Source organism: Phaseolus vulgaris, chromosome 2 (assembly GCF_000499845.2).
Source record: "Phaseolus vulgaris cultivar G19833 chromosome 2, P. vulgaris v2.0, whole genome shotgun sequence".
NCBI classification, from domain to species: domain Eukaryota; kingdom Viridiplantae; phylum Streptophyta; class Magnoliopsida; order Fabales; family Fabaceae; genus Phaseolus; species Phaseolus vulgaris.
In genome coordinates this window covers 21,442,193-21,449,666 of record NC_023758.2, presented here as the reverse complement: position 1 = coordinate 21,449,666, position 7,474 = coordinate 21,442,193, and positions in this window count along the sequence as shown.

Sequence of the window (7,474 nt, the reverse complement as noted above, 5' to 3'; positions counted from 1 at the left end):
GATTCTGTTTGAGCTTGAGCCAACTCGGCAGCCATCTTCACCTTTTCTTTGTTTGCCTCGGAGAGATCGGCCATGGCGTCGTCTCTGGCTTTCTCTACTTGCCCAAGTAGCTTCTCGCGGTCGATCGACCTTTGCTCCAGCCTCAGTACCTTATCGGCATTGGTTTGAATTTGAGCCTCCAGGTCGCTCGCCTTGGTACGTAGGGGCACGATTCTGCTTTCAAGTTCGACTTTTTCTTGGGCAAGTTCGTGGACTTTGCGGCGAAGGTCGACAGCTTCCTTGCGCGCAAGCCTAAGCTCGGTGTTTAGGGCATCCTCCACTCGAGAATGTTCCATTTCCGCGAGCGTTAGGCTGAATGACACCTTCTCCACCTCGACCTTCATTGTGCTGTTCTCGGTCTTGAGGTTGTAGATGTCGTCCTGTAGCCGCCTGGTGGAGCTCTCCACAGCTCTCGTTATGATTGATGGGATATCCTCTGCAATGGTTTTGAGTTTAGCAGTCAGAGGTTCCCACATCCTCGTCACCTCGAGGGAAAGATTTCCAGCTTGGAGAGGCGCCAGGGGGGCTTGTTGAGGGTTCTCGTCGCCGCCTTCCTTAACAATATTTTCGGTGATTGCTTCTTGGCGCGGCGACGCAATCGGGGACTCGGTGATTAGGATTGGAGAGGTGTGAGCGACCTCATCCCCGATTGGAATGATTCCTGCAGCTGAAGTGTTGGAAGGAGGGCCCCCTCCTGCTGATATATGTGGTGTAGAGGCGCTCGGGGGGTCCTTTAAGAAGTTTGGCTCTGGGGCCTCAGTTGCAGGTGGCGCAGTGGCCAATGGAACCGCTTGGACTGGTGGTGAAGGAGCTCGTGGCGTTGGCGATGAGGGAGGAGGGGCAGGTGTTGACGGTGGTGTTGAAGCTGGAAGAGGGGGTGGGGCAGGTGGAGAAGGTGGTGCCACCCTTGTCCTCTTTGTAACGAGGCCATCCTCAGTGACCTCGTCGTCCTCTTCCTCATCCTCTTGGACAACTTGGGGGGCCTTCCGCTTTGGCCTCTTAAGGACCAGTTTCTTTCGTTGGGCGGGCGCCTTAGGCGGTGATCGCCCCTGGATGATGGCCTTCTCGACCGCTGAGTTGGGAACCGTCTGGGAGCCGGTTGCCAACCCGTGGTTGCGGGCGAGCGCCTTTAAATCGGCGAGCATGTTCTTACCCAACATGGTGTCTGCATGAAATGAAAGTGCATAAGTTAGCTCAAAGGAGAAAGGGGTAAGTATACAAGACAATAAGACGGCAAAGCAGGCATATGCAGAAAAGATGAAACCAAAGTCTTGTGTGTATTGCACAGGACGCCCAGAAGCAATGTCAGAAGCGTGTCAAGACAAGGATGTAGCGTCCTAACCTATTTGGAATTCCAACTGGTCCTCAAAGAACTCGAAGGAAATCAGGGTGGGGGTCAAGAATGTTATATGGGCATCTGCCACCCTCTTCCAGAAGAGACAAAGGTCTCTGTCCAAAGCTCCCATGCTATCAGGACTTCTGGGCCTCCTGAAGCAGCTCTTGGACTCCTTTTTCCCCTTGTCCACCCAGTATAAGGGGAAACCGTCGAGAAGGGAAGGGTCTTTGTCATTTGCGCGAACCTGGATGAACTTCCCCTTCCAATCCTTGTACGACTGCTGGAAGATGGTGAAGATGGATCTCCCAGCAATGGCGTTCAGGCTGACCCACAGTCGATCTCCTGGGTGTTTGGCCTCAAATAGAAATAAAAATACGTCCACTGACGCGGGCAGCCCCAGGTGGGCGCACGTTACCTCGAAAGCTCGGACGAACGCCCAGCTGTTGGGGTGAAGCTGGGCGGCAGCAATGTTGAGCTCGGTTAAGAGTTCCCTCTCAAATCGAGTGAGAGGGAACCTGAGTTTAACCTTCTTGAAGAGAGTGGTGTAGACGAAGCAGAAGGGCCCGTCGGCGCTCACTTTATCATCGACGCACACTGGCAGGGTGGCTGGGCAAGGCAGCACCATCATTCTCTCATCGTGCTCCTTGTGGAATGATTGGTGGGCCTCGTCCCCATTGGTCAATCGCAGAACCGCTCCCGCGGTGTTCACCGACGACGTTTCCTTTAAGAGGGTTGAGTTAGCCCATGAGTATAACGTCTTGAAGTCTGGCAGTGGGGTGGGGGCTCCTCCAGCGTTTGGTGGAGTCGCCTGGGCCAGAGTGGTTTGAGAAGACGCGGGCCTCACAGCCTGCGAAGAGGGAGCTCCACGAACTTGCGTAGAGTCGCGTGCTTGTGAATGGGGGTTTCGCGCTGACGGAGGGGGGTTCGGGGTGATCTTCGTGCGAGTCATGGTAGCAACTACAAACGAAGGAGGAAGGAAAAATAATCAGGAGGGTTACAAAGGCTGACTCAATCATGAATGGAAGGTGAAAGACGAACGAATGTGAGTTCGTTGCGACAATCGGCAAAGCCCTAAGTCACGCAGAAGGAGAAATGGAAAAACAGCCCACAGCGTATGCACCAGACAGTTATAGGATGATGCAAATCGGTGAAAATGCAAGAAAACCCAGCAGATGAAGGAAAGTAGTTACCTTTCGATGATCGGGAGAATGTTAAAGGGAGGTGGTGATCTAGAGCGTCGAGGAACGTCGAGAGCTTTCGCAGAAAGGAATGAGAGCGTATGCAAGTGTGAAGAAAGTGATGGAACAGTAGGAGCGTAAGGGGTTTAGGGGTTTTCGAACGGTTTTGGGAAGCGCTAACGGCAGATGAAGATGGCCGTTGATGAGAGCCACGTGTCGAATGATGCGTGAAGAGTTTGGTGGAGCGTCAGAGCAGCAGAAAGTACTACCGCTTGGAATTCTGCGCCCATGCCACGTATACCGGTGTTAACGAAGGCTTTTTCAGTCTTTTCGCTAGACAAGTCTTCGCTTAAGACTGGGGGGCTAGTGTACCGCCCTGGTGGTCGGATGCGATGACGTGGCATCCTGTTACAGTGTAGGCGTGTTGACAAGGCGCCAGGTTGACAGTTGAGAAGGAAGTCAGGAGGCACGTGTAGTCGCCCATAGTTAAGTTGGCGTGTTCCGATCTCTAGCTTACCAGAATAGGCAATCGCCAGGTTGAGGACGAAGTCGCCAGATGCAGACTCAGGCGACCAGGCAGTCGGAGATCGCCAGAACAAGTACATCGCCGAAGTTAAAGGAGAAGCAGATTATGAAGGCGGCCGGCGAGACCACAGGGAAGGTGTATGAAGGCCCTACCTCGCCAGTTTTAGTAGAGATCGCACTCCTGAGTTAGCTATGCACTGGGCAGCACCATGCATAAGTAACTTAGCCAAAATGAGAGTAGAAGTAGCGCCAAGTCAGGGAGCCTCCAGATGATGGCACGTGTACAGTCGGATGCAAGCCACGTGTCCAAGTCTGTAACTGCCAGGAGAGAGAGAACTACCAGGTATATAAGAGTTCCTAACAGATTTTCTAAGGTACGCACGTTCAGTTCATACACTTTACGCTTGCGAGTGACAGAGCTGTTTGTGAGAGAGATTTGCACGGTTCCAGTTCTTAGTATTTGGTGATACCGTCACTGACTTGAGCGTCGGAGTGCGATCAGCCGCAGCGGCGCCGTATCGTTTCTTTGCAGGTTCTTGAGATAGATCCAGAGGAGGAACGGAAGCGAGGAGCGGCGCGCACGTCGATCCTTTGACGAGGCATTCTCCAGCGTTCCGGTCAACAGGCAGGATCAGAAAGTATAAAGATGAGGTTTTATGTGATGTTGTGCCCATGGAAGCAACTCATCTTCTTTTAGGAAGGCCTTGGCAATATGATAGACATGTTTTACATGATTTCCTATCCAATACAATGTCTTTTTCCTTCCAAGGGCACAAGGTTATCTTAAAACCCCTTTCTCCCAAAGAGGTTCATGAGGACCAAATAAAAATGAAAACTAAAAGAGAAAATGAGAAAGCAAAAGAAGTAAGTACTAAAACGAGTCACACCCCTTTATCCACTAAATCAATCATGTTGACTCATGCTATGCCTCAAGTTGAACATCAAAGGTATTCTTCTTCTTTATCTTTTTCATTAGCCAAGGTTCCTATTTCAACACCAACTTGGTTAAAGAATGTTAGGGATGATTTTTTCATACCTCCTAATGGTTTTCACCATTTAAGAGGACTTTTTCCAAAAAATATCATCATTCCCAAACAATTTTTTCCAACTTGGTCTGTCTATAGGACTTCCTTTTCTGAACTCCCATTGCTTACACATTCTAAGTCATGTTTGCCTTTCTCTTATTCCACTGTTAATCTTGATAGTAAACTGACTTTGTTATATGCAGGGATTCAGAATCCGTGGACGAATTGTCTCCAACTCGGGGAGCATGATAGAGATCAAGTAAGAGAGGATTTTACTAATGGAGGAAGAGGCCATGCACCCAAACATTTAAAGTTCTTACTTCTAGTCTTCTAAAAAATTAAAGAAGAATTAAATAGAGAGAGGATCAAGCCTAAAGCCATAAGAAGACTACAAGCATTCAAGAATGAGCTCCAATTAAAATCTCTCTTTATAGTTTCTTTTGTATAAATTTGTAAATAATATAGAATAGCTTTAGGATGCGCTAAAGAGGGAAACCTTAAAGACATCTCTTTTGTATAGCACCTATAGGCATTAGTTTTTAGGAAAAATCTAAAAGGTGCCTCTTCACTCTCCATTTAGGTGCTAGAATTGGAAGAGTTAGAAGGCTACCTTGTAAAGCTTCTCTTGTAAGCTTCTTTTGTAATAGGTGACCGGTCCTCCTTCCTATAAAAGAAAGGCTTGGGTCCTTGAAATAAATATAATTGATTTTGTGAGTAAAGAACCTCTCCCAAATTGGTGAGTGAAATTGAAAGAGACTTGTGTCTTCTTCTCTTCTAGTCTTATCTTGAGTGCATTCTTGGACTCTCAAGTGGCGGAAACTACACTCATCTTGAAGTCATTCATCCTTCAAGTGGCGTGCACATCTCCAAGATCTCCAACAACTTAAGTTTCCTAGTTCTTTTCATCTTCTTCATCCATTTCCATTCCAAAACAAACTCTAAAACATGTCGTTGATGTTTCTTGTCTTTTCAATCGGTGGAACTAGTTTGTTTTGTGTTTTTATTTGTTAGTTTCTTTTAGTTTGATGTTCTTGTGGTTTTGGTTGTGTCTCCTTGTGTTTTAATCGGTTCATTTATGTTCTTGTTTTAATCGGTTCATTTGTGTTCTTTCTTGTTTTAATCGGTTCATATGCCATAATATGGGTTTCTATATGAGTTGGGCTTGGTTACTTGTGTTTTGGTGAGTTCTTGAATGTTAAGAACATTGATCCAATTCTTAAAAAGTGCCTAATCATATTCCAACTCTTGTTGAATCCATAACATGTCCATATCATATCTCTATCATGTTATTGGAATCACATCACATGGGGTTCTCAATCCTTGTTCTCTGCTTGTTCGGACACTGTTGTCATCCAAATGACGCAAGCCTTCTCATCCACGCCAATCATATTGTTCTTTTTGGCTCTTCGGTTGGTACCTCTCCCTTTGCGAAGATCGTTATTAATTTGTGTTAGTCCGAACAAATTTGCGCAGGTGGCCAACTTGGGTGAGTTCTTCAATCCTGTCCTTCAGCGCTTGACATCCCTCGGTCGTGTTGTTGTAGTTGCAATAATAATGACAATGTTTAGATGTATCAACATTTCTCAGACTTTGTGACTTCCTTAAGGCCGAAATTAGTTCGACTTATAGCGCCTTGTCCAGAATTTTACCCCTTGTAGCATTCAATGGGGTGTAATTAAGAAACCGGGGTCCTAGATTTTCTCTGAACTGGTCCGGCTGACCCGATGTAGGTTGATTCCCTCTGTCTTTCTCGTTCCGTTTATCTCCATTCTCAGATTGAACGCTTTTGTGATAGTTGGTTAGTTCCTCTATCTACATGAATTTGGTTGCGCAGTTCCTCAATTCATCAAGATCTTTGACGGGTCTCTTAATCAAAGCTCTGTGAACCGGCCTGGTCGGATTGTCGAGACCAAGTGATGCATGACTATTTCTGGCATGAGATTTCTAATGCTCACGCAAACGTTACTGAACCTTTCCATGAACGCCCACAAGGATTCCCCCTTTTCTTGTTACATTAAGGAGGGCCATGGACGATGTGTGATGCGGTCTGACTGTTTCATACTAAGTGGTGAAGTTAGTCGTCAATACATTAAAGCTACACACAAAGTTAGGAGAGAGCTAGGTGAACCAACTAAGTGGGCCCTCTTGGAGAGAGGTGGGATAAACCTTACACCATACGACTTTGTTGGTTGTGTAAAGGGTCATCTGTGTCTTAAAGACGTTTAGGTGCTTGTCTAGATCTATGTAGCCGTCATAGAGCCTAATATTCAGTCCCTTCCATTTGGAGGGGAGTTTTGCTTCTATTATCTCATCCCTAAAAGGACGTCCTTTTGGATCTTCATCGTCGTTGGCCAAGGGGGGCACTTAGTATGCTTAGAACTTTGATGAGTCTGTTTTCGAGATTGTTCTTCTTGTTCACGGCCATTAAGTTGTTGCTTCAACTCTTTATTCTGCTCCATAAGAAGGAGTATCTCATCTTCATTCTGACGCCGATCCTCTTCATTTTGCCGCTGATATTCAAGGCCTTTTTGTCGTATCTCCTCCATTTGTGCTTGGAGGGTGTGGATCACTGTGATCTACTCTTCCGTGACCCAATCATTGTTAGTATTATTCTTTGTTGACACCATTGTTGCTAGTCTGAGATCGATGCTAAAATTGACTACTATCTCGGCCCAATGGTGGACGCCAATTGTACTTGTATAGGCAAAAAGGGCCTAGATAGTACTTAAGACTAGGCGTACAATTACTGACATCGGTGATCCTCTAGTTCCTTCCTTCGAGTCTTCTTCGACAAATGTTGATGCTCGACAGAGGTGACCTGAAAAAGGTACTCTGACGATCAAGTAAGTACTCTTTGTAAAGAGTGTATATTGGTAATTTATAAAAGCATACCTTACACCTCCGTAAAGGAGTTTATTTATAATGTTGGTCATGGGCCCTTGGGGTAATGGACTGAATCAATCAAATATCAGTTGATAACTGATTTGTAGCATGATCCTTGATTTATAGGGATATCTTCAATCAGTACTTAGCTGATTGTCAGAGATGTTTTCCATATATTTTGGGATGTGAATATGGCTTATTAAGTGTTATTGTAATTGTCGTTATTTTCATTTATTGTGTCTTGAAGTGTTTTAAGGTGTCATTTGGACTCAGGAAATCGATCACCTAGGTCGAAACTGACTCGATCGATATCGGTCATCTAGACCGATATTGGCTCGATCGGCCGACCAATACATATTTTAAACATGAAATAGTCTAAATCAACATTGATCTTGAATGAGGTTATTAGATCAAACATACACCATCCTCACCTAAATCTTGTAGCGACCAGTCCTCGGACATCGACGTCCAGGATCGACATCGAACCT